Genomic DNA, 27,086 nt, shown 5'->3' on the forward strand with positions numbered 1-27,086 from the left:
AACACCCACGCAAGGTCTGAGATATCATCCTATAATTAGACACCAAAGATATAAATATTCACAGTAAGTGGAAATACAGCTAATAGATATCGCACATCAGTTCAAAGACATTAGATGAGTTTTTGACATGAAACATGAAAAAATCTTTTCAGAACTTTTGAGACTTTAGAATTATGACACGACTGGATTGTATTTGGCTGTTAACACCCAGTGAAGAAAGTCTTAAGGAGTTGTGTTTTGAGTAAAGTTAATTATGAAATAGGTAAAATTTAAAGGAGTCCGAAAAGATAAAGGCAAGGGAAGAGTTGAAGTAACTTCAGTTTTCTGGCTGAAAAGAGTATTTCTACTTCTGACAAAAATGTGGAAGTGGAAGAGGGAGGCTAGTTTGGGGAAGAGTTTGATTTTAAACAAATGCAATTCAGAGGAGAAACACCTCTTGCTTCAAGTGAGATTATCTTTTTTAATATACATTTTTATTACAGAGGTTATGAACCTACAAAACAGTCATGAACTCTCACACAACACCTCTTCACCAACACACCACCCCTTGGCAGAACATCTCTTATAGACCATGAGAGAACATCATCAGACTACCACTACCACCCATGGTCCATAGCACACCTGAGACGCTTTTCTTCATACAGTCCTTACATCGTTAAAAGCGCTAAAACTCAGGAAAGCTTGGAAGTGTTGGAGTGTAAAATTTCTTTTTTATAATGAACTCTTAATTTTCAGCAATGAATGAGGAGCCTGCAGACTGATGTTGCTATCTTAAAGTAAATATGGGTTGCGGATTGAATGGAAGATGTTAGTAGATAAGTAGGGGTTGTAGCCCTACTCCCTGGAACAAAACCTGAAAAATAGACTAAAAGAGCAGAGTCAGATATCTGTCCCCTCTTCTGTTCTCTGTAGTTGAATCATTAATATATACACTAATACAATGCCACATAACACAGTAATTATAACACGTGTATGTCTAGAAGGAGTGGTCGTTGCAGTAGCAGAGGTAGCTAGCGTGTTCTGAGTGCCAGCCATGTGCCAGGCGCTGTGCTCAGTGCTTCACAGCAAGCAGTACAGTGGCGCCGCGGTGCCCTGGAGAGTGGGCCATGGCCTCGCCATGAGGGAAGCTTTAGCATAGGGAGGGGGGTGGTTTTGACTCCCAGTCCTCTTCACTGAGCTGCTATCTAGATTACTGACGCATGATCTGCAGGATTGAATACCTTTAACTTTATTGCCATTCTGTGACATTTTAAATCCACTTCTTTAAAATGTTATTGCATTTAAAATGTTATTTAAATCCAGTTATTGCAAAAAGGTGCATGAGGACCCTGAAGATGCTAGTACTGCACTTAGTAATTTGAGTGAAACTATTATCAAGGGAGAACATTTGAAGGCAGATTAAAATAGAGACCATAATATAAATACTCAGGAGTTTGGTAGTGCACTAATGGTTAGAGAGAGGTGGCCTGCCTTATGTTGCATTTGTTTGTTTTTTTCATATACATGTTTGTGTTTGCTTCTTGTCTGGGAGTAAGGTAGAGGGCAGAAACTGCAGCACCTTCTTCTCATTGTTTATTCAGTGCCTTGAATAAAGTAGTAATATTTAATAAATAGCTTTGTGAGTGAATATCTACTGAATACTTAGAAATCTTAACTGGTGAAACATTTTGTGTGGTACAAGTGTGTACATGGATGTATGTCTAAGATGGTTAAAACTTAAACATGTTCATAGTTTGAAGAAAGATTGGAAAGAAATGGGGCTGGTTTCCCCAAAGCTATGCGCAAGGAGAGAAGTGGATAAGGTCTGGGGCCATAGATGAAAATGGTAGTCTTACTAGTACCAGAACTGAGAGGTTTTACCATTGATTTTAAAACTTCAAGCACCAGATAATGGTTTCAGGATATAGAGAAAAAAGAATGACCTTCCCAGTTCCTTTTACAGAGCCAGCAATAACATGAAAGAATAAGACTGCAGACAAATCTCATAAAAATTGGTGCAAAAAAAGCTTAATAAAATTATCAGATGGAATACAACATTACATTAACAGAATAATATTGTGACCAAGTAGGAGTCACTTTTAAAATGTAACGCTTGGGGGAAGCAGATGTGGCTCAGCTGATAGTGTCCACCTACCACATAGGAGGTCCAGGGTTCAAACCCAGGGCCTCGACCTGCTTGATAGTTGGCCCACGTGCAGTGCACGCAAGGAGTGCCGTGCCACGCAGGGGTGTCCCCTGCATAGGGGAACCCCAAATGCAAGGAATGTGCCCCTCAAGGAGAGCCGCCCCATGCAAAAAAAGCTCAGCCTGCCCAGGAGTGGCACTGCACATACGAAGAGCTGATGCAACAAGATGACACAACAAAAAGAGACATAGATTCCCAGTGCCACTGACAAGAATGCAAGTGGACACAGAAGAACACACAGTGAATGGAGCAGACAGCGAGGGGGGGTGGGGTGGGGGGGTGGTATAGGGGAGAGAAATAAATAAAAAATATAAACCTTAAAAAAAAACTAATGCTTGGTCAGATTAATTCTTATTAGTAGGTGCAGGGGGTAGGGGTAAATATCTTGAAAGACAGGAAAAAGCATCAACATATATTTCTAGTAAGAATCCTTAATAAATCAAGGATAGGTATACCTAAGATTTTGTATGTATCAGACCAGAAGCCATCATTTGTTACTAGAAATGGTAAAATTACTAGAATTCTTATTTAATATTTAGTAAAATTTTAAATTCCTATTAAAATGTCATGAAATTACAGAAGGTCTGGCCAGCATTACTTTTACATAACATTGCCTTGAGAATACTGGTAAAGGTAATTAGACCAGAAAAAAAATAAGAGGGTAACAATTGAAAGGGAGGAGCTAAATTCATTATTATTTGTAAATGATATTGTATACTGGAAAAACCAAGAGAATTAACTGAAAAATTACTGAGTCTGTTTTGAATATGGCATTTTTCTTGTTAACTTCTCAGAACTATTTTGAAATAAAGTTGTGGCAGTAAATGCATTTGAAGTGTCTATTAGGGAAATCACTTAAAATTCTTTGTGGCTTATAATACATTATTACTTGGTAATGTCAGGGAAGGTATAATTTGATCTTATAGCCATATTTGGTAAATAATAATTTTGTGTGGAACCCAGTGTTTTATCAATAAGAGGAAAACTGTTGCCTAAATGTAAGCCTTTCCTTTGTATTTAAAGCATTTCCCTGATTTAAAGATAAGTGTTATCATGTTATTGATGACTCTAAGGTTTATTAAAGCGTCATATCCTAGATTAATTTTTAAACCAGGGGTTCTTAACCTTTTTTCCCCACAGTTCCCTTTGCCAGTTAGATGAAAACCCATGAACCCACACTATACTGTATATTATTACAATAAACATCTCACACCTGTGCCAACATGTTCCCCGCAAGAATGTTTTTTTGAATTTCAATTCAAGCTCATGGACCCCTTATTAAGAACCCCTGCTTTAAACAGCAGATCTGTTCACAGAAGTAAATTTTGCCTTGACTTGGATGGAGAGTAATTACTTGTCTTCTTGTTTACATTAACTCTCCTATGTCCTACATATAAATTTATTATATTTTAATTCATCATCAGCTCTTTTAATTGAGCTCTCTTTTACCTTTTTGCTTTGTAGCTGTTCTGAAATCAGTGTTGATAAAATCAGCTAATACTTCTTCGGATGTGATGCAGTTGTTAATTAAACCTAAAGCTGTGTAACCTGTTAACTTCAGCACTTATGAAAATGAGTATCAACTTAAATATAACTACCTGTTTCGAACAGAGCAGTGTTCTAAATGTGTGCCAGGCTGTTAGGTGATCTGTTACATAGTGAATTCTCACACCCAATTCGGTGGGGTGGGCAGTGGTGTCCTATTGTAAACATGGGAAACTTCTTCAGCGAGTTTTAATCCAAGGTTGTGATGAAGCCAGATCTTTTCCCAAACTCTCTTTCTATACTATATACCATCACAAAAGCTGGAGAATAAATATTTTCCCCCAAAACTACTTTTACTCTATTTTACTTCGTTGAGTTGTTAATAGAAATGCAAGGATTTAAGGTCTTTGCATCCTTGTCTTCAGTATTTTTTTTCCCTCTGTTAGAATTCACAATATCTGCCATCATTTGACAGCTGCAGAGAACTCAATTTATTTTGATGGCTGCGGATAAGTTTTTTAGAGTAACTCATAAAAGATTGCCAGTTTATCAAGCATAAAGACATTGTTTCCAGGGCCTAGTAATCTAATTAGTGCAGTGGTTTATCATTTTTTAAGTTCCTACCATTTCCCTAACCTTTGTAATTCCAGAGTTTCTTAATGTGGACCTTTTTTTTTTTAATCATTAAATTTATTTGGTAATGGAAAAGAAAGAATTTCCAGTATGGTTAAAAACTAAATCTTACGAGCTGTTCTTTGCCTTCCTGTTTAAGAATTACCAAGTATTTTTTTTTAATTGGAGCTTCAAATTCAGTTCAATGCCTGGATGTATTTAAAGTATTTCTTAAGAAACCTGTGGGAATATATCATAGGAAAATATGGAAGCAGAAAGAAGGAAGGTGAAAAATAAGATCATGAAATGGAGGAGCACAATGACCTGAAAATGATGAGTTTACAATTCCAGTTAACCACTGAAAATGGAATTTTTTTTCCTTTCTGATTTAGTTACTCTGTGGTACTATATTGAACAGTTTGTTGCTAAAAGCCATTAGATTACATAAAAGCCACTGTTTCATTTTCTATAATTGGGAGTCCAGAAGAGTTGGGTAGATTAAAAGAATGGCTTCTCTATTGTAAATAGCATCTTTTGATCATTTAAGAGACCCTTTCTCCACTTAGGAATATTTTTTGTGAGAGACTTTGGGGACTGTCTCACTACTTTTAGATCTCCTGATGTTATCTGGTCACGTTTCTTGTTCTGCCTACCTCCAGTTTACTCTAGTTTCTCTTCTGCTTTCAAGGCTCCAGACCCAGTTCCTGGACCCGCCCTGGAAAAGAAGTATCCGGTAGAGATGAGCTCACTGCAGTTACTTAATTAAAAATTTGTAAGCTGCAAAAATGGCAATGGGCCAATCAAGAACAGCTACAATTTGAATTTTTCTATTTCCAGGTATGCTAAAGTCCATGGCACCAGTCAAGCTTAGCCTATATAACTGCCTTACTATGAAATCTATAATAACCAAAACTTTACTTTCAAAACTTGTGGTCATCTTGCTTTATAATGCAGTAACAGCCCTAACATCTAGGTAACATGCGGCTAGTATTGACTTTAACATACCTTTTTGCCTGAATATTTCTAATTTAACATGTTTGCTAGTAGTAGCAAACTAATGCAAAAATAATTTAAGAAAAATAAATCGAAAATGCTCCTGAGTTAAGCCCTGTAAATGGTATAAAGAATGCTCTGGTCTTTATTGAAAAGAAAACAGGAACAACAAAATCATCTTCCTCTATGAGGTTCACATATAGTACAAGTAGCATAGAGTAAGATGAATGAAATCAGTTCTTCCTGAGGTCTCGAACTCTTCTGCCCAATGAATGCCTTCACACGGGGAGTTAATATGTTCTTCACTCATCAGAAATCTGAAGTAAGATTTCTGGGGAGAGCCAAATAATGTATTATAGTAGTTATACCTGATAATTAATTAATTATATTTTAACTATAACTGTAAAACTAATATTTGATCAAAATTGCCCAAAAGAAGCCAGATGAAAAGCCTTAAGTAGTTGGAGTTGTTCTAAAATACAACAGCAAAACTAAAAACAGATATCCTAATGCCTTAGATTTTAACTAAGAAAACAACTCATGAGTGGTTAGAGGGTTCAGGTCAGGTAACTTTTTAAGGATATTTATTGCTTTTGCCAATTTGTGTAGTTTTAGAAGCAATACATAAAAGGTGACTTTGCTTCTAAGTGGGTAAATAACTATACATATGTTTTAATTTTGAAGTTCAATTTGGATAGGTTAAAGATAACCCAAAATGAGTAGAGGAACTTTGTATTCCAAAAGCAAATTTAAAACATGAGTCTAATATCCTAGTGTGTGCCTAACTCCTTCCTAATATTCCTTCCTCCGAGGTTAATGCATAAGGAATTTAATGCCAGCCGTGTTAGTCAGCTTTAGGTCACTGGTTATTTGCCACATTGTTTGTTTGATATTGAAAGAATTAGGTCCCCACTGAGTGCTGAATTAGGACGGAAAGGAAGCTAGTAGCAGAATTATTGTAGAATCATTACTACTGTTAGGTGAATTGAAGGGAAAATGAAAGAGATAGTTGTATATGGATCTCACGTTTAATTAATTCTCATCAGTGGTGTTATTAGTAATGGTGAAATCTTTCTGTATTAAAGGGAATGCTAAGACTTTCTAGGTTATGGAAATGAAAGTATATAATATATTCTAAAAATTGTGAGCAGTTCTGCATGCTTAGAAAATGGCAGAACACAGGGATGTGGTAGGAGATGGGGCTTTATCATATACATGCTTTTGAATGTCTGGTGAATGAGTTTGGACTTAACTCAGTAGGTAATGGAAACCCACAGCCTTGGCATAGTAAGTAAGTGAGCCTTTTGGAAAAAGTAACAGTATTGAGGGTTGACTTGATGGGGTTAGAGATTAGGCCATGGTAATATCTATTAGAGGCGATATTTATTGTTCTGTGTGTCAGGCACTGTGTGAAGTCTTATCTGCAATTTCTCATTTATTCCTTATTACAGAAATGTTGTGAAAAGTAACTGGAATTGCATGTTAAACATTTAGCACTGGACCTGGCCCATTGTAAGTGCTGAGCCAGAGTGAGCATCATTCTGTAAGCCCAGAGAAAACGGTGTGTCTTGTCCAGCTTTGTAGATGATGGCTTTCTATACATGCATTGTGTTTATTGCGGACCTCTAAGCTTAACCGCCTCCAGCCCCTTGCCTTTAAACAATTAAACCACCTCGTTGGTGGGTGAGTACTACTTTCTCAGTTGTAGGGCTTGTGTATTATTATTATAGTTCACCTTGAGTTAGCCTTTGGATGAAAAAAGGAAGCTGAATTTTTGTTCACTTACTGGTTTATCAGTCAGGAGTCTGCTCTTACCCTCCTACCCACATATCAGAATCCAAGCAAGTTTATGGAAAAATACATAGAGAATAATTGTTCAGCGAAAACATTTATTCTGCCCCAATTATTTATTACTTGTTTATGCTTAATTATACAAGTAATAAACGAATACATTCTTCCTTAAAATAATTAAAAGTTGAGATAACTAAATCTCCTTTATCACCTTCCATCCATGTGTTCCTCTACCCAGTGCCCCCCAAAATAATCATGAATGTGTATCTTTTTAGAACTTTTCCTATGCAGTCATATGACTATATTGTTAAAAGTTGTGTCCTTTTTTTTTTAAACAGAAAATATAAATTTATTTTACATGAATTTTGCATCTCTTTTTCAATCAGTAATATCTTACATATCTTTCCATGTAATTATTTGGCTATTTACACCACTTAAAAAAATAAAAGCAAGAGAAAGCTGCACGGTATTCCTGAGGATGACTGTACAACAATTATTCCTTTTTGGTGGACATATGTCTCCATGATTCTCTTCATTTAGAAATGGTGTAACAGTTCTCCTACATGCCTCATATGTGAGGAGGAAAGAGTGAGATAATAGATAGGAGCTATAAGAAGTTGAATGTAATTTTGGAATTCTAAAACTGTACTAGATTATCTTTTTGAAAGTAGAGACGATATATATGTTCTTCATTTGTGTGTATTTAGAATGCAATGTTTGGCACATAGCGGGCAATCAGGGTTTGTGGGGTGGATCCCAGAAAAAAGGGCAAACCAAAGAGTGAATCACATCTCTGAGAAGGTTCCAGACCAGCAGAATTTTCTTAGATTTATCTTTACATTCTCTGAAATCTGTACATATAACTTCTCTAAAAATTTTATACCTTTTCAGTTTTATCTTCTGTCACATCCATGCTGCACTACAGCCATAATTCTTCAAATGTATGTCATGTTCTTTCCTGGCCTGCCCCTCATCACAAACATTTGTCGTTAATATACTGCAAGACTTTTGTTATGCATCTCCAGTGGCTAAGCTCAAGCACTGCTGCCTTTCCTAACTGCCTAAGTTTGAGATGCTTCTTCCTTTTGGCCTCTGTAGCAGGTCATTTTTGTATGAACACATACCTTCCTCAGGAACTCGAGGGATACTACCAAACCATTTGCTGCAATTCTCTTTCATTTACAAAGTCATACAGCTATATGTAAAGTATTTTTTTTTTAATGCAAAAGCATTCAAAGAAGATGGAGGACTTTCTGAACTTATATCTCACCCTGATTTTCCTCAAAGGAACCTGGTTGTGACAATACATGAAAGAACTCGAAAAAAATTTTACCACCAAGTGCCTATGAGAACACAGCTGATAACCAAGCTAGCCAGCATTTCCATTCTCGCCTTTTTTAAAAAATAGTTTATTTTCTTATTGCTGCAGGATTAGGAATATAAAAGTCTTCATTTAACAGGGCTTGAATGTAAGCAACTGTGCTTTTATTAATTTTTAATATTTTTAACATCTATTATAGGGCAAATTGTAGGCACTAAACTAGTGTTTCTGGAATAAGAAGAAACAATATGGAACTGTAAAAAATAGATATAAAATTATACTTACGAAATGTAAATATTTCATAAATCAAAATGTTAAGTAGATTGCTTTTGTATATTTTTACAATTCCAAACTTCATGTTTCATTAGGAAAGTCTAGATTACAGAAAATGATTATAGGATGAGGTTTCTGGGTTTCTTTTGTTTTTAAAGATTTATTTGTTAAAATTTATTTCTCCCCACCCCCTCATCATTTGCACTTGCTGTGTCCATTCACTGTTGTGCTTGTCTTCCCTTTAGGAGGCACCGGGAACCGATCCCAGGACCTCCCATGTGGTAGGCGGGAACTCAGTCACTTGAGCCACATCCATTTCCTTGAAATTCTGGTTCTTTATTCAATTATATAATTCTTAAGATAATTTTGTTTAAAATGTTATTAAAGTAATATTCTATAAGGATATCTGTAGTAACTTGGAGACTTGTTAAATAGATACATATATATATATATAAAATCTGTTGATATTCCTAAGATTCTTCTTGACCATCTAGTATAAAATTCATTGACCATAACTGTTACAAGATTAATCACCAACTCTACAACAGTTTCACAGTGTTAGGTTGAAAGATTGGCACATACTTGAACAAGATGATTATACTGAACTGAGACTGGATTCATTTAATATTGCGTTTTATCAACTTTGCTCATTTTGAATTCTCTACCATTTTTTTAAAATTCTGAATACTGTTATAGTAATGAAATTTTTTTGCACATTTTTTATTTCCTTCTTTGGGAGACTTAACCAGTCTCATTGACTCCAGTCAAATTGCCTGTCAAGTGTATTGTGTAATTTTAAAACTGCCAATTTGATTGATTGTTAGTTATTAGTAAATTATTATATATAATATATAATAACCAATTACACTATTTCTAACTCAAAAACTTCATATAAAACACACAAACACACATACCCCAAGAGTTGGCTGAAGCAGTCTGCTATGGGGACCTCAGCTGAGTTCCACAACATTAGAAAAGTGAGAAGAGTTAGGAGATGAACAGGGAAAACCTGGGGCCAAGTAAGGGAATGAAACTGCATGGGGATCAGTTAGTGAAATATCTAATTTTCTCTGAATCTTTATATTAAGATGCCTTTAAAATATCTTGACCAAACTATTACAGCTTTTACACTTAAATGGTTCATTGTAAATGTTTATTCTTGGCATAAAATGAAAACTGGTTCTTTCGAGCTCTCTTCTTTATCCTCTTCCTTTTACCCATAAATAGGAACTTATTACCTACCTAGCTCCTAGTTTCTTTTAAAGATGATATTTATGCACAGAACAGATTACCCAAAAATCACAGTGAAAAAAAGCACTGAAAGGTAACTTACTGTCTATCTTAAAGCCCTAAAGTTTTGGAAAGTAATAATGAGATATGAATTGGGAAATACAAGGTAGTCAGTTATATAATATGTTTTGATGAAGTATGACCATTCTCAGATTTATTGCACTTTTCTTGATCCTTTGAAAATGGTAGCCCTCACCGCAAAACCACAGTACATAAATTGCCAAGTGTGGCTGACTTGCACATTCCTTTTAGAAGAACTTATAACTAGTAGCCTGTACCATAAAAATGGCCAACATCCGTGGACTTTGAGGCAAGGCATTAAATGAGAAATTTGGGAAATTGTTTTTAAGGAGAAAATAGTGCAAATCATTATTTGACTTAATATTTACTGTTTTTCTTTAGAAAATGAACAGTGATAAACATAAAGTTGAGAAATCAGTTTTCTGGTGACATAATCCTTCACTTCCTTCAAGCTTTTAAATAACACTGAACAAAGTAGCTAACTCAAAGTAATAACATTTGGATGACTGATATTTTGTGTGTTTTTTTAAATAACTGATTATCATGGTAAAATGATTCAGTATTACAACAGTTTACTAAAGTTTATGCTGAAAATAGACTATAGGTATCTTGTTTTATCCTAAATGGTAATAGCATTTGAATTTTAGATTTTTAATTGCAGAGCTATAATTTATGCATTTTAATTCTTAGGAAAATAAATTGAGCGTACAGAATTTGTGGGGAGATGGAGTGGGGAGAAAATTTGCTTTGCCTAGCATCATGCTCCAAGAAATGTAATTTCAATAATTTACTATAAAAATAGATTTGGAATTATTTATCACAAATTAATGACATTTGTAAACACATTTGTAAAGTTAACCAGATGTGAAGTCTATCAGGTATTATCTCACTGGCATATGATGCAATACTTGCATAATAAATCCAGATTATAAATGGTCTTTAAAAGTATATGACTTAGGCAGGTAACAATTCTTATATTTTTCAAAGTTCAACTTTAAAATCTTAGTTGAGGCCAGATGTTTCAGAAACTTACTTGAACTTAAAAAAAAAAAAGATAGCTTCAGTCAGCTGTTCTTACCTACATATCAATGCTTCTTTCTATGGTGCAGATATTATAATTAGTATTAAGAAACTTAGGGGAAGTTTTTTGTAAAAGTTTTTGTATCAAAACAATAAAAGAAACTTTCAACATCATATTGACAACCAAATGTAGACAAGTGAGAATATTCTCCCTTGCATTAGGGCATCCTGGGAAGGTTAGCTTAACATATGTTGAGATTGGATGGATTTTAAAGTACAGTCAGTTCTGTTAAAATTTGGCACAAGTGTTCCTAAAAATCACCACACTGCACAAAACTGTGTGCTAAAAACTATAGGACTTACGGAGAAAATGGGGTTAGGGTACAGTGCTCATACACTCCATGCGTGAATGTTTAAGTAAACATAGGGACCCGAAAAAAAGTTCAGTTTTGTGGATGTCAAAAGTTAAGAAAGAAGTAAAGACTACAGTCAGTATTGTACTGCACCTTGAAAGAGATGTCAAAAGTTAAGAAAGAAATAAAGACTATAGTCAGTATTGTACTGCACCTTGAAAGAGACCTGAAGTATGCTGGTGGTAGTGACCATGGAAGGGCTTGTGAGTTCTTGTGAAGTGGTGGAGGGTGGGCTGTCACCTTGGAGAGGAAGCTGTACTGCCAGGTGTGGAACGGTAGGGCCCACAGCGCCTGCGCGGTGAGCAGAGGGAGCTGCTGGGTGTTTGGGGGTTATTCATGGGTGTGTTTTGTGAATTCACGCCCAGCTTGTTTCGGCTGGGTATAGTTTTCCATGATCACCTAGTGTTTCTCACAGATGGCACGCAGCAAAATTCTGTTAATGCCCACATTGTTCCCTCATCAAACATGGGAACACGTTTGTATTTTGAAAACAAGCAGTATAGCAGAATGGCTTATAGGTGAGATTAAGGGAAAGACTTTAATATGGGGAGATAGATGCCACTTTATATAATTAGTAGTCTTTAAAAACTCATGTATGCTGATGTATATTCAGACATTCATTGCAACAGATATTAATTGAACACCTAGTACATGCCATAGAACTTTCTCAATACTTAGGATGCTGCAGTGATATACAAGAGTCCATCCACTTTGGAGCCAACATTACTTACGTGAAGAATTTGTTTGTGATTAGAGGTTGGTTTTAAGAAGTAAAATTGGGGAGATGGGTGGGAGAAGGAGTCTACTGGGCAAAAGTATCTTTTTCTGGCCTCTTGAAGTATATTTACAAGATAGTTCCCTAGGCTTCAGTCTGGTTCATGAGAATCCATGGTTTACAGAAAAAATTCTGTAATTATTCCTATAGAAAATATAATTGAATTCTAGGCCATTAAACATGTTAAAATAGAAAGATTGTCTCTAACTTCTTTTCCACAAACTGAAAATATTGAAAAAAGAATTTTAGTTTTATATAATTCATTCTATTTCTTTTTTGATATTCAACTTGAAATATATTTATCTTTGCTAAAATAACAGTAAACTTGTTCCATTAAAACTCAAAATCTTAGGAAGGGACCAGACAATGTATCATTTACATAATTTTCATAATAAAAATTTATAGAATATTAAAACTTCAGTGTTGGTGTATCTCAAGACCTTCTGTAAGAAAGATCACTGTACACTCGCAGCCTTCATCATTCTTTCTCCTCTTCTCCAGCAACTACTTCCCACACCATACCCTACATAATCCGGTTTTCCTCCTCTCCCTCCTCTCTTACTTTAGCCAGGCAGGTGACGCACTGTCTCTAAAATCTGCCTATTATTCAGTTACCTTGCTTCACACCGTAAGCTTCTTACTTAAGTACCTTTGCTTGAAGACCCTCCCAATCCCAGCCCAAAGAGATCTCTCTAAACATTTACAGCACAATTTATATCACTAATCTGGCACTTATTGTACAATCTAGTGTAGTTTGGTTTCTCAGGTTCCTCAGTTACACAAGTTACATTTCCCAGCTACATTGAAAAGGAAGCCTCAAAGAGTCAATCAACTCCTTTAGTATTTGCCAAGGTTTTGTTCCTTTGTACTTGGTGGAAATTCATGATATTTAGAATAAATGTACTACCCATGTTTTCATCTTTTGCTATAGGCCAGGCAGGTGTAATACAACTAACTTCCTATTTTATCTATAATCCTTACAACTCTTGGAGTTGTTTTCTCCATTTTACAAAGAATGAAATAATAGTATTGCTAACATTTACATAAGCTATCTTGTTGACAAGTGTGCTTACTGTGTGCTTTTTTATTTTATGTGGATTAACTCATTTAGTCCTCATAATCTATGAGATACCTGCTCTATTGTCACCATTTCATAGATGAGGAAACAGACACATTATTTGCCCAACGTCACACTGCAAGTAAGTGACAGATTTAATTTCATAGATAAAAATGAATTCTAGAATTTGCACTTTTAACCAGCTATCACTGTGTGTCAAATAGTACGGGCTTTGCATAATATTTCACACACAGATAATGCATATATCTCATGAGATGTATGTATTATTATAAAATTGTCTCATCTCATTAAATGAGATAGTGTGCACTTATATGGAATCAAGGTTGAAATATTTATCTTAGTTAGGTGCTCTCCCTTTTTAAGTATTAACAGGTTCCTTCACCAGAAAACTTGAGAAGCACAAATAGCTAGAGTGACTACTGTTTCTCTAAATACTACTGTCCAGTTTTAGAAAAGTTTAAGCCTGTCTCAGAATTACATTTTATTTATTCATTGATTTTTTTTCTTTAAAAAAAAAAAGACTTCAATAGGAGGTCTTAAACTTCATCAAGTTATAAGTTATATAAATCTAAATAGATTACATGAGGTACATCACTGATTGTTTCTTTTATTTTAAAAGTTGAATCTCCGGGAATTTAGCTTGTCTCCTCCATTTACTTTGTATGATACCTCCTTGCTTTTTCAGAAGTTGACCTGGCCAAAAGCAGTTTGCATTTTACAGTATATGATCTTCATCTTCAGTTGAGCTAAGGTGGTCCACATGTGCTTTACTTGTTCAGAGCTCCTAAATATATAGTTGCAGAAACCACTTTCTGTACGTTTTACAAAGGTACTTTCCCCCTCTGATAGCTATTTCTTTCCATTGTATCAATTTACATTAAAATTCCTAACCATTCCTGTGAAAGTCTTTTGGTAATTGACTAATTTTAATAACCCCTTTTATTTCATTATCTTTATCCTTTTTTTTTTTAACTCATGAATTTCCGCAGCCATCCCCATCTTTTTCTTCCTTATTATAAAAACCACAAGCTTCTATTATACATGATCCTCTGATCATAGTCACTTTGATCCTGAGTATCCCTTTCTCCTTTTTCCATTTACTGTATTATCAACCAGGGGTCTTCTAGGACCTGGAATGAACTTTGAGGAAACATTCAGATGAGAGGTTACCCTCATGGGTCCTATCTCAGTGGGTTCAGAAACAAATCAGTGCCTGTATCTGAGCCCTCCCCTTAGTATTCTGATCCAGTAGGTCTAAGATGAAGTCCAGTAGCGATTCCCATACTGGTGGTCCACAGACCAAACTTTAAAAAATTCTGGCCTAAGAAATATACCCTTTTCTCAATGAGAAGAGCCTGCAGTTTTTGTACCAAAATGTGTATCCTAAAGAAATCTTAAGGAACTTTAAGGATTGGCTTTTTATTTTTCCTACTCCCACATTCAACTTGTTTGCTCTAAGATTTACCTGGTTTGAACATCATTGGCCCTGTCAGAATGGAAATAATGGTTTCTTGGTTCTCCACTTTGCCCATCACAATTACTGATGGAGTGTTTTCTTTTAATGACAGTGCCTAGGCCCCATGTCCAGACACTCTGAATCATGAGGTTTGAGTTACTTTCTCCAGCTTTGGATTGTAGTTTGCAAAGTTGCTGGTAGTGCTGATGGTGCTGGTGGTGCTGGTGGTGCTGGTGGAGCTGGTGGTACTGAGTCTGCGTTTGCTACTGCTACTGTTTTCCTCCTTCCTCTCCTCTTTAGTAGGTAACACGTGAATATAATACAGACTTCAAAAAGCACAGAAACGCACACAGGGAAAAGGAAGTCTCAGGTCTCTCTCCCTACCTCCTATTCCCCCAGATACCCCCGTGTGTTTTTTTTTAACCAGTTTCTTCCACAGGTAATTTTGACGTGTACCCCAGGTGGAGACCACTAACTTGGTGCTGGCAAGCAATATACTCTACAGGTGTTAGAAAAAATCCCACAAGTATATACACAGGGAAAGGGAAAAGAACTTTAAATCTTAAAATAAAAATGCGATTTAAAGGTTAGCCTACTTCATTTTTTCATTTTGACATTACAAGTATTTAAAATAAATTTTTCATCTGCAAAGGAAATAATTTAAATAAAAATGTTTAAATAGATTTCCAAGTAAGAATTGGAGGCACCCTAATTATTTGTTTATAAAAACAGCTAAATTATGTATTTGATGGACTATTATGCAGTAATTTTACATAGTGCTTATTTTCTAATTTTTCTTTAAATATGTATTACTTTTATATTAATATGTATGTATATATTTATTTTAGCCCATTATGGCTCACTGCTAAAACTTAGGGGTTCAAAGTATATTTACACAGGAAAGTTAAATCCTTCTCTGCTATTTGTTTTCTTCCCAGTATTGACAAATGTGTAGATAAATGATGGAGGAGATTGTTGTTATAGGGGGAGGAGGGGGATGGGGGGTATATGGGGACCTCATATTTTTTTAATGTAATATTAAAAAAATAAAGACCAAAAAAAAAAGAAAAAAAAATTTCTCCACAGTGTTCTTCACTGGATATTGATTTCATTATAGCATGCATTAAAACTTCTATTATACTCATGTGCTCTTGCTTACCCAAAATGAAATCAAGCCCCTAGTGTTTTATAAGTACTTACTTTGAGCACAGTATGCTCCAGCTTACCTTAACTCGTACAATCTGTATTCTGTGCTTTGTTCCCATATCAATCTCTTTAAAGAGAAATATATAAATGAGCAGTCTACAAAACCTCTTTTTTTTTTTTTTAAGATTTTTTCTCCCTCCCCCCCACCCCCTGCTGCCCTGTCTTTGCTGTCTGTGTCCATTCGCTGTTGTGTGATTTTCTGTATCTGTCTCTCTTTGTCTTGTCTTCTTGTCTTTCTCCTCTAGGATTTCCCAGGATTCTATCCTGGGGACCTCTGATGTGGAGAGAGGTTCCCTGTCAGTTTGCGCCACCTCAGTTTTTTGGTCTCTTCTGTGCTTCACCCTGACTCTACCCTTCATCTCTCTTCTGCTGCGTCATCATCTTCCTGCGTGACTCACTTGGGTGGGCACTCGGCTCACTGCATGGGCACTGGCTCACCACCTGGGCACTCAGCTTGCCACGCAGACACTCATGTGGGCACTTAGCTTACCACAGGGGTACTCACTTCACCCCAGAGGCACTTGGCTCGCCCACTAGCATTAGCGTGGGCACTCAGCTCACCGCGTGGGCAGTCGGCTCACCACACTAGCATTAGCGTGGGCACTCAGCTCACCGCGTGGGCAGTCGGCTCACCACGCAGGCACGCTTTACCTTCTTTGTTTTCATCAGGAGGCCCCAGGGATTGAACCCGGGTCCTCCCCTATGGTAGGCAGAGGCCTTATCACTTGAGCCACATCTGCTTCCCCAGGGCATCATTTTGAATTGTGTAAATCTCAGAACCTTTATTGATTAAATAAGGTAGTTAACATGTTCGGAAGCTAGATTATGCCTTAAAATGTAATCTCAGTTTCAGAGCTGCAAGAAACTCCCCCATCCCCAAGTCTAATTGCAACACTGGGTATAAACCCCATCGTCCCTTTTCAGCGAATAAATTTTTTAATACAGAATATAACATATTAATTGAATCTCCTTTAGTTGCTTTCCCAGAAGCAGCCAGTGTTTCTGGTTCTTGTGTGTCCTTCCAGAGATGTTCTACTCACGTTAAACTATGTGTTCTAAAATGTGTGCACCTTAACAGAAGCACACCTATGAGAGAATACAAAACATTGTTCTGCATTTCAGTCATTTGGTGGGGATTTGTTTTTTGTTTTTTAACTGAATGGTCTATTTCGGGAATTCTTCCACATTAGCACCTAGTTCTTTTTAGTGGCTACATAGTATCCCATTATATGAATGAGCGTAATTTTTATATAGTCTGCCATTAACAGATTTTTAAAAATTTTTTAGTGGTTTGTAATTACAGACAGTGCTGTAAGATATACACATACTTTTCTGTATGTATATGACTATGTCTAGAGACTCTTCATAAAGTAGAATTGTGAAGTCAAAGAATTGTGCAGTTTTAATTTTGATATATATTGCCAGATTGACATCCTTTAGCGATTGTGCTATCATACATCTAAAAGCCTGTTGCCCTTTATACTCACCAAATGATGTATTAACAAAAACATTTTGATATTAGTGAAGGATCATTATGTTTTTAATAAGACATGCTTCTGTGATCCTACCATTCTTTTACAAATATGTTTTCTTTTGGTTTGTAATACCTCCAATTTTAATTTTTTCCCCAGTGAAAATGATTTATGTGACAATGCTGTTTTTGCTTAAAATATTGTAAATATTTCCTTGTGTTTTTTTTTAAGTGCCTCACCAAAAGGACCACGTTCACATTGTAGACATCACTGATTTGTAGCCTTTTTTTTATTTTTAAAGATTTTATTTCTCTCTACTCCCTCCCCCACCCCAGTTGTCTGTTCTCTGTGTCTGTTTGCTGCGTCGTCGTCTTTATCCGCTTCTGTTGTCAGCGGCACGGGAATCTGTTTCTTTTTGTTGCATCATCTTGTGTGTCAGCTCTCCATGTGAGCAGCACCATTCCGGGGCAGGCTGCACTTTCTTTTGCGCTGGGCGGCTCTCCTTACAGGGCGCACTCCTTGCACGTGCGGCTCCCCTATGCGGGAGACACTGGCAGGGCACTCCTTGCACGCATCAGCACTGCGCGTGGGCCAGCTCCACACGGGTCAAGGAGGCCTAGGATTTGAACCGCGGACTTCCCATGTAGGTGGACGCCCTAACCACTGGGCCAAGTCCGCCGCCTCGTGTTTTCTGAAGGTTTTTATAACTTTTAATGTCTGCGTTATATTCTAGTATTACTAAATTAGTTTGCAAAGCAGCTCATCAAAATTTAGGCTTTTTAATTGTTCCTAGGTTTTTGCTGTTAGAAAACTATGCACTGCACTTATATTTTAAACGTAAATTGAATTATATTTCTTAGGATAAATTCCAAAAGAATTTAGTAGCACCGTTTTTTAAAAATATATTTTTAATTTATTTTTAAAAGATACTTAAATGACATAAAATGTTACGTTAAACAAATAAGGGATTCCCATATGCCCCACTCTCTACAACTCCCACTTTTCCCAACATTAACAACTTCTTTTATTAGCATGGTACATTCGTTGCAATTGGTGAACACATTTTGGAGCATTGCCACTTAGCATGGAATATACGTTACACTGTAGTTTACACTCTTTCTCACTCAAATCTATAGGTTATGGTAGGATATATTATGGCCCGTTTCTTTCATTGCAGCAACATTCAGGACAATTCCAAGTCCCAAAAATGCCCCCATATTATACCTCTTTTTCCCCCTCCCTGACTTCAGCACTTCCAGTGGCCACTCTCTCCACATCAATGATAATTTCTTCCATTGCTAGAATCACAATAAACCTGTAGTAGAATACCAGTAAGTCCACTCTAGTCCATATTTTATTCCCCATTCCTGAGGATTCTGGGACAGTGATGCCCACTCTACCCTTAATGGAGAAGGGGCTTTGATTCCATATGGCTGATGGATGGGACTCTCTTCTTGCAGTTGTAGACTCTCTCGGTGTCTTGGTGTGGTTGTAATCCATCTTCACCTCCTTGTTAGTTGTCCTGTGAGTACACCATCTTTTGATGACCTTATTTATGTGATAGCATTTCCCTGTGTATTTTCTACCTCGAGGTACTTAAGAATAAAAGGGGGGATCCCGCCAGGGTAGCTCCGTGGTTGGTCGCCAGCTTCCCCCATATGAGGTCCCAGGTTCAATCCCTGGCCCCCAGGACCTCAAAAAGAAAAAACAAAACAAAACAATAAAAGGACCATGCCCATGTAAGTTTGGGAAATACTGCATCTCCCATCTCCTCCTACTTCCACCCAAGACTCATATTGCATAGTAAAGTCCAGCAGTAAAGAAACCTCCTAAACTTTAAAGGTATTGCCACAAAAACTTGTTTTAAATTGTAGCAATAATAGCCCTTGAAATGCACTTGGAGAGAAGATAATGAGGAGTGATACACTGTGTTTTCAAATAGGTTTCTTAAAATTGAATTCTTGAGTTTGTTCTTATACTTCTTAATTGAGTCATAATATTCCTAATACATTAGAGAAAAACAAATGTTTATCTCCCACTTACCAGAGGTCATGATAGTTCCACACAGCCAGAGAAGAAACTGCCATTCAGCTGATGTTTATAGAAAACTTAGTATGGCCATCAGAAGGACATGGTAACTAAAACTGAAGGTTAACCAAAATTCAGACACAGTGTCGTCTTATACAGGTAGCCATGAGTTGTGAGAATGAGTAACAGTTAAAGCAGATTGCAGAAATAAGATGAGAGTGGATCTAAAGCAAAGAACCTCTCCAGACATCCAATCTGTAGACCTGAAAAAGAAACTCTTGACATCAAATGTTAAGAAGGAGCTTGTTTTTGTTTTGTTTGGGTCTGAAATGAATTCAGTATTAAAAATAGGCTTTCCTTTTCCCATAGGATTTTTTTTTACATTTATCAAAATATACCTGTCATTTCAAAACAAATACTTACAGTAATTTTTGTGTCTCATAGATAACCTGACTTCAGAGATTATTTCATTCACCAGTATTTACGACATTTGTAGCAATCTAGTAGCTGAAAACCATAGGACAGTTGGCAGTATACTCCTTTTCAAATCCTAAAATGACAGTGCCCTTATTATTAAAGTAAATTTTTGAATATAAAAATTTTTCAAAAAATCATTAAGTAAAAATAAAGTCTACCAATATGTAAATGGGATTATATTGTCCATTGTTTGGTAATCGGCTTTTACTTCACTGAGCAGTATTAACAGACATCTGTCCATGTACATTTAGATAAATCCTCATGCTTTGCAACATCTTTACTTAATCAATTGTGTGAACATGCCATAATTTTAAAAGTCAGTCTTCTGTTATAGTTGTTTCTTTTTTTTCTTCTTCTCCTTTATTTTCTTTTAGATGTTACATTAAAAAAATATGAGGTCCCCATATACGTCCCCCTCAGCATTTTAGTTGTTTCTAAGTTTTCCACATTATAAATGGTGCTGTAATAAACATCCTTTTATGTAATTTTTGTGTGATTGTTCATTTCCTTCTGTAAATTCCTAGAAGTGGAATTGCTGGGTCGGAAAGGTCTGTACAATAAAATTAGAACAGCAGTTGTGTTCCCCTGGGAAAGGTGTGTATGTTATTCAATTATCTTCAGGCATCTGTTGTTACTGATTGAGGTTATTCCTTTGTAGGTTATGGGTCTCTTCTCTCTTGGTTGTTTCTGAGGTGGAAACTGTCTGTTTCACTAGTGTATCCAGGCATAGATTTGTTTCATTTATCCTCTTCAGAACTTAGTGTCTCACTTGTCTTCAGTCCTCAGCCATTATCTCTGAATTTTACTTTTCCCTCGTTTTCTTGATTCTTCTTTCAGGAAATCCTCTAGATGTATTTTTTTTTTTTTTATCTTCTGTGTTTCTTAATTTCTATATTTTCCATTGCTTTATATCTGCTGCTTTTATATCTATTTTCCAATTAACTTTTTTTCTCTTTTCTCAAGTATCTTCTGCTATTTAACCTATTGGTTGAGTTACTTATTTTAGTGATGATAGTATAATCTACAGAAGTTCTAATTGGTTCTTTTTCAAATCTACCTCTTCAGTTTGTATCTTACATTTATGATTTCCTTTCATATCTGTGATCATTTTAAATATATTTGTTTTATACCTTCTTTCATGTTTTTCTTTTATCTTCCATTTTTGGATTATCATCTTGTTGGTACCCCTGATTTTTACTCATGGTAGATTATTTATTTGTGTTTTTATACTTTAGGGAACTTATCTTTCATGAGAATGTTTTTTTTTTTTTTTCCTCTAGGAATCCTACACTGCCTGGGTAGGAAGTATTCTTCCAGAGTGGTTTTGCATTTGTTTCTGCCAAGTGCCGGGTGATATCACCAGTTGCAGGCCAATATTAATGCTAATTTCTGTTTGGAGTTTCTTCTGCACCTGTACTGTAACTTTGGATCCCACACCTGTACATGATACAGGCTTGCGATTTTAGTTTTTTAAGGGGAGACTTTTCCCTCCTACCCACAGCTCTGGTGAATATCAGGTGCCTTTGTCAACAGCTTGCATGTGGCTGTGGGTAAAGATTTAGTTGCCTTTTCACTGATAAGGAGGCTTTTCCAGAATCTGGACTTTACACAACTGCCTTGTTTTATGATGTCTTTCTCATGTAGACCTACAACCTGTCTCCTTTTCCCATAGCATTAAAAATCCCCTGGAATGTGTCCAGTTCCACTAACTACTGCCACCACCCTCTCCTCCTCCACTATCTCCCTCCACCCCCTCATATCACCACAGCATTTCAACTTGTGCACTTATCTTCTGGCTTTGTTTCTGGCTCCAGGCAATTTTTCTTCCTTGCAAGCTCTGCTATGTAGTGAAACAAATTTAATATTTTTTTCAGTAGTTCTGGTTGTCCATATAAGAGGTTCAGAATTAGCTTATCACACCATCCTGATAGAACTTCAGTGGTGTTTTTTCTCCCCAAAGCAGGGATAAATTTTCCTAGATGTCCTTTCTGTTATCTGTTGACATAATAATAATTTTAACTATTAACAGAATGAAATACATTGATAAATTTATGTTAAACCTTCTTTGATACCTGTATTAACTCCAATTATTATATGTAAATGATGTCTTTCATTTCCTAATCTTTTATTTAAGCACTTTGCACCATCCTTCCTAAGTGTTACTCATATATAGGTGTTTTGTGTGCAATTTTGTGTGTGTCAGACTTTGCAGCAGAGAATGGTAGCCTTTTAAGTGAATTTAAAAACTGAAATTTGTCCAGGCTTTGAAACAGTTTCATATAATAATTCTCCCCACCACCCCCTCCCCCAAGAAAGTTTAATATGATTTGCCCCATCTGGCTTGGTATAGTGGGGCAGGCAAAGACTTTTCCATATATCTGTAGTTGTTGTTTGGGGGGTTTTGTTTTGTTTTGTTTTTCTTGCTTTTTAATATCTAGGCAGTTTGTTTACTTAGTCATGCATTTCATCTAAATGTATAATGTCAGTAGTACAATAGTAGTGTCTTGCCTTTCCTGCCTCACTCCTCCAATTTCCCCTGGGGCTAGAATTGCAGGAACTTTCTGTTTCATTGGACTTAACAGAAAAACCAGCTTTCAGTCACATTTTATTAATATTCTATAGGATTTTTCCCACTAACATACTTTCTTCCCAAAACGCTAATGTAGGGCAGAACCTTGTAGATATAGTCCATCCCTTATCGTAGACTAAGTGACTAAGCTTCAGCAATCTTTACAGAAAAAGTAATTTAACACTGAATATTGATTTAAGCAAAAATTGTGAAATGGGTAATTGGACACGTGGACATGGAAGTGGAGATCTATGGTATATATGGGTAGGGACTGAGTTAGAAAGCTAAATCTTCAAGAAATAACCCTGTAGTCATCTGATGCAGAAATAGAGGAGAAGCAGCTTAACAGCGACAGCGGTTACCTGTACAGGGTCAGAATCAAGGGTGGAGAGGGATGAGACAGGAAAACTGCTGATTTCCATCATAAACATTTCTGTACTATTTGGCTTTTTAAACTCTGTGTTTTCTTCTTTAAAATTTTATTTAAAGTTTTTACTACAGGATAATGTTATATTTCCTGAACAAGATTATTAAAATATTTTCAAATCAGTTTTTCTTATACTGGTCAGTTTGTGGGTACTATAAAGTATATTGAACTTTAGGGAAAAAATAACAATGAACTAATGTTTATCCAAAATATAAACTAAGAGTATATTTCTTAAGGTTTCTTGAATTATATGGTAGGATTATCTAATCTACACAGGTTTTAGTAATGTCAGCACCAAAGAAGACTTTTAAAATTTTATCAGCAGCTCAGACTTCTCCTTTAAGTCCAAACTCACATATCCCAAATTCCTGCTTGACATCTGTATTTTGATGTATAAAAGGTACCCTAGGTGGTGGACTTGCCCAGTGGTTAGGGCACCCGTCTACCACATGGGAGGTCCGCGGTTCAAACCCCGGGCCTCCTTGACCCATGTGCAGCTGGCCCATGCGCAGTGCTGATGCGTGCAAGGAGTGTCCCCCGCATAGGGGAGCCCCACGCACAAGGAGTGCGCCCCATAAGAAGAGCCGCCCAGCGCGAAAGAAAGTGCAGCCTGCCCAGGAATGGCGCCGCACACACGGAGAGCTGACATAGCAAGATGATGCAACAAAAAGAAACACAGATTCCCGTGCCACTGACAACAACAAGCGGATAAAAGAGGAAGCAGCAAATAGACACAGAGAACAGACAACCGGGGGCGGGGGGGGGTAAGGGGAGAGAAATAAATAAATCTTTTAAAAAAAATTTTACAAAAAAAATAAAAAGGTACCCTAGATTTAACGTGTTCAAAACCAGCTCTATAATCCTTCCCTTTATACTCTTGGACCTTTTTTATGTCCATATTTCATGGATAGGACCACTGCCTGGCTGAGCAGATCAGAAATGAACATTGACACTTCCTTCATCCCAATACCTAATCCATCACCAAGTTGTTTATTTTTACTTCCTAAATATCCCTTAAGTTTTTCCCTCTTTCTCTTCGGTCTCCATTGTTGTCTCTGTAGTACAAGCTATAACCATTTCCTGTCTAGACTACAGTAGTGATTTTCTGACTGGTCTTCTCATATTTTCTCTTGCACCTTTCTCAGTCATATCACCTTCCCTACTTCTGAGCTTTAGATTTTTCAGTGGCCTTCCTGTTACTCTTGAAATAAAACCCCAAATATTTAATGCCCTTCATGATTTGGATCCTGTTGCTCTCTGCTCTGTATAGTTTTCCAAATGTGCTATGCTCCTTTCCAGTGTCTACCTTTCAGTGATACAAAAGAGATTAAAACAGTGATGATAGCAGTAAGACAGATGGCAGGCAGGCAGTCTATTGGCAGAAACAGCCAGAATAGAAAATAAAATAGTAGACAAGTAAATAGTTATCTGAATTATAAACTTGTGTTGCTGTACCTTTAATTCAGAGGTTTCTGCAGGGCAGGGCAGGGATTCTAGGCTTGTGTCTTCTGCATAGTGTCTGCTGCATACACTGTAAGTGCATGGGTGGTGGATAGATAAATGACCAATCCCAATTTTAAGTATTCTAATCTATTTGCTTCGTAAATGCCCAGATTTTTATCAGACCTGTAAGTCCGGTTGTTTTTCTTTGGTCTTGATTTTTAATCTGGAGACTCTGGTCTCTTCCTATGGGTACAAATATAGTCGATGAAACATCTTCCGTAATCTATTGTAAACCATGCTGAATATGAAGGTTTACTAACTAGCATCATTTGTAGTCTGTGAGCCATGAACTGATTCTTTAGTACTCTCTGCACTATCGTAATAATTACTGTGAGGTCAGGTATAAGTTGCTTATAGACTCTTCTTAAGAAAGGAAAGAATATGGCATATTTTTAAGTCTTTCCAGTGTATTTCCTGTTGTAGTTCAGTATATACTCCTTAGAGTCCCCCTAGATCATTTGAGCTGGCTGAAGTTTAGGTACCAAAAGTTGGCTAATAGGTACATTTTCTATAAAACAGAATTTCTTTATTCTTTTCTCAGAAGATCAGTCATTGTACATCTTACCATAGAAAACATGTCTCTTTGATATTAAAAGTAATTTTCTGAAAATAATTTTCCAAATTAACATTTATAAAGTATTTCTCATTTTTCCTTTTGAAATTAAGTAAATACCACGTTGCAGTAGTGTACTTAGGTTGTGCTTACAAGTTATTTCTCCACAAAAGTTACAGTTTAAAGTACAGTTTCTTGCGTTTATCCTTAATGTAATGTGGGGTTGGTGGATGTGTATGGGGTTTGTTTTTGTTTTTGTTATTTGGGTTTGTTTGTTTTCCTTTCAGAACTTAAAATTGTCATTTACCTATCTTCTGGCCTCTGTAGTTTCTGATAAGAAGTCAGCATTCATTCAAATTGTTCCTCTATATGTGATTTGATTTTTCTAGTTTCTTTCAGGCTTTTCTCTTTTTCTTTGGTTGTTAGCAGTTTGTTGCGCCTGTGTATGATTTCCTTACTTTTCCTGTTACTGGTTCACTGAGCTTCTTGAATCAGTAAATTTATGTCTTTAACTAAATCTAAATTCGGATATTATTTCCTCTAATATTTTTCTGCCTATCCTCTCACCCCTTTCCTTCTGGATCTCCAATGATAGGCATATCTTGATACTGTCCCAGGATCTGTGAGATTCGATTCTGTTCTTGTTTTATTTTTGGTTTTTTTGTGTTTTTTTAAAGATTTATTTATTTCTCTCCCATTCTTCCCCCACCCTGGCTGTCTGTTCTCTGTGTATTTGCTGCGTCGTCGTCTTTGTCCACTTCTGTTGTTGTCAGCGGCACAGGAATCTGTGTTTTTTTGTTGTGTCATCTTGCTGTGTCAGCTCTCCGTGTGTGCAGTGCCATTCCTGGGCGGGCTGCACTTTCTTTCGCACTGGGTGGCTCTCCTTATGGGGCACACTCCTTGCGCGTGGGGCTCCCCTACGCAGATGACACCCCTGCGTGGCAGGGCACTCCTTGCGCACATCAGCACTGCGCATGGACCAGCTGCACACGGGTCAAGGAGGCCAGGGGTTTGAACCACGGACCTCCCATGTGGTAGACGGATGCCCTAACCACTGGGCCAAGTCCACCGCCTATTTTTGTTCTTGTAAAGTCATTTTTCTCCCCATCTTTCATGTTAGTTAATTTCTATTTCTCTGTCTTCAGATTCAGCGGTTCTTTCTCTCTCATTTCCAATTTGCTTTTAAATCTATCCAGTACATTTTTTATTTTCAGATCTTGTATTTTTCAGTTCTTGAATATCCAGGTAGTTATTTTTTATAGTTTCTATTTCTTCACTAAGAGGTCCAAGAATATTTGCCCTTACATCCCTGAATTTTGTTATAATAGCCTCCTTAAGTACTTATTTTCTAATTCTCACATCTGGGTCATCTTAGGGTTCTTCTCGATTGATTGCCTTTTCTCTTGAGTTTTGGACCAATTTTTTCTGTTTCTTATGTGTAGTAATTTTGGGTTGTTTACTGGACATCATGAATGACACATCATAGATAGGCTGGATTGTATTGTGTTCTTCCATTGAGTATTGATGTTTGTTCTAGTATGCTGCTAACTTAGCTAAACTCAAGCTGCAGACTCTGAGGTCTCAGCTCAGTTCAGTCTTTAGCCAGGCTGCCTGGAATCTGCTTCACAGATGAGCAGCTGGCAGTCAGATGTGTGCAACGTTTAGACAGAGTTTGGGGCTCCCTTTCTGTGGTTCTCTCCTTTCTGTGATTTACTCATTTAGTGTTTAACTGTTGTGGTTGTGCCAAACTCTGTCCTTTGGTTCTTCAAGCCAGTAAGACTGCAGGTTTTCTTTCTGGGTGTTAGCCACCCAAGCCTGCTGTCTAGCTAAAAGCCATAAAAAAATGGAAACTCTCCCAGTGCTATTCCCTTCTTCCAAGTACTAACCACTCCCCACCCAATTTTTCACATATTTTGTCTATAGAGTTCATAGTCATTATTTGTGTGAGTTAGTCCAGTATAAGCTACTCCGCCACTTCTGGAAGCAGAACCCTAAAAATACAATTGTATTTTGAAAGATTTCCTCCTTTTTGTACTCAGTAGTCATTATTAGAAAAGAAGGCAAGTATAGTAGATTTTCAGAGAGCTTTAGCAATTTCTGTATGTTATAATAATGGACTAGTTTGCACTTTATTTTCA

The 27,086-nt window shown here is 36.6% G+C and overlaps 1 protein-coding gene across 6 annotated transcripts in view; it reads left to right on the forward strand.

The window, feature by feature from the left end:
* Positions 1–27,086, forward strand: part of TAB2 (TGF-beta activated kinase 1 (MAP3K7) binding protein 2) — an 84,920-nt gene that overhangs the window by 18,744 nt on the left and 39,090 nt on the right. For 3 of the 6 annotated variants that reach the window (XM_058289701.1, XM_058289702.2, XM_071212536.1), the window contains one exon: positions 4,971–5,119. The exons of 2 other annotated variants lie outside the window; for them this stretch is intronic. The gene's annotated coding sequence lies outside the window, so the exon portion shown is untranslated. Of the gene's footprint in view, positions 1–4,970; positions 5,120–27,086 lie in introns of those variants that run through there. One more of the 6 variants, XM_071212537.1, reaches the window with a different exon arrangement.

This window comes from Dasypus novemcinctus, chromosome 28, assembly GCF_030445035.2.
Source record: "Dasypus novemcinctus isolate mDasNov1 chromosome 28, mDasNov1.1.hap2, whole genome shotgun sequence".
Classification (NCBI taxonomy): Eukaryota; Metazoa; Chordata; class Mammalia; order Cingulata; family Dasypodidae; genus Dasypus; species Dasypus novemcinctus.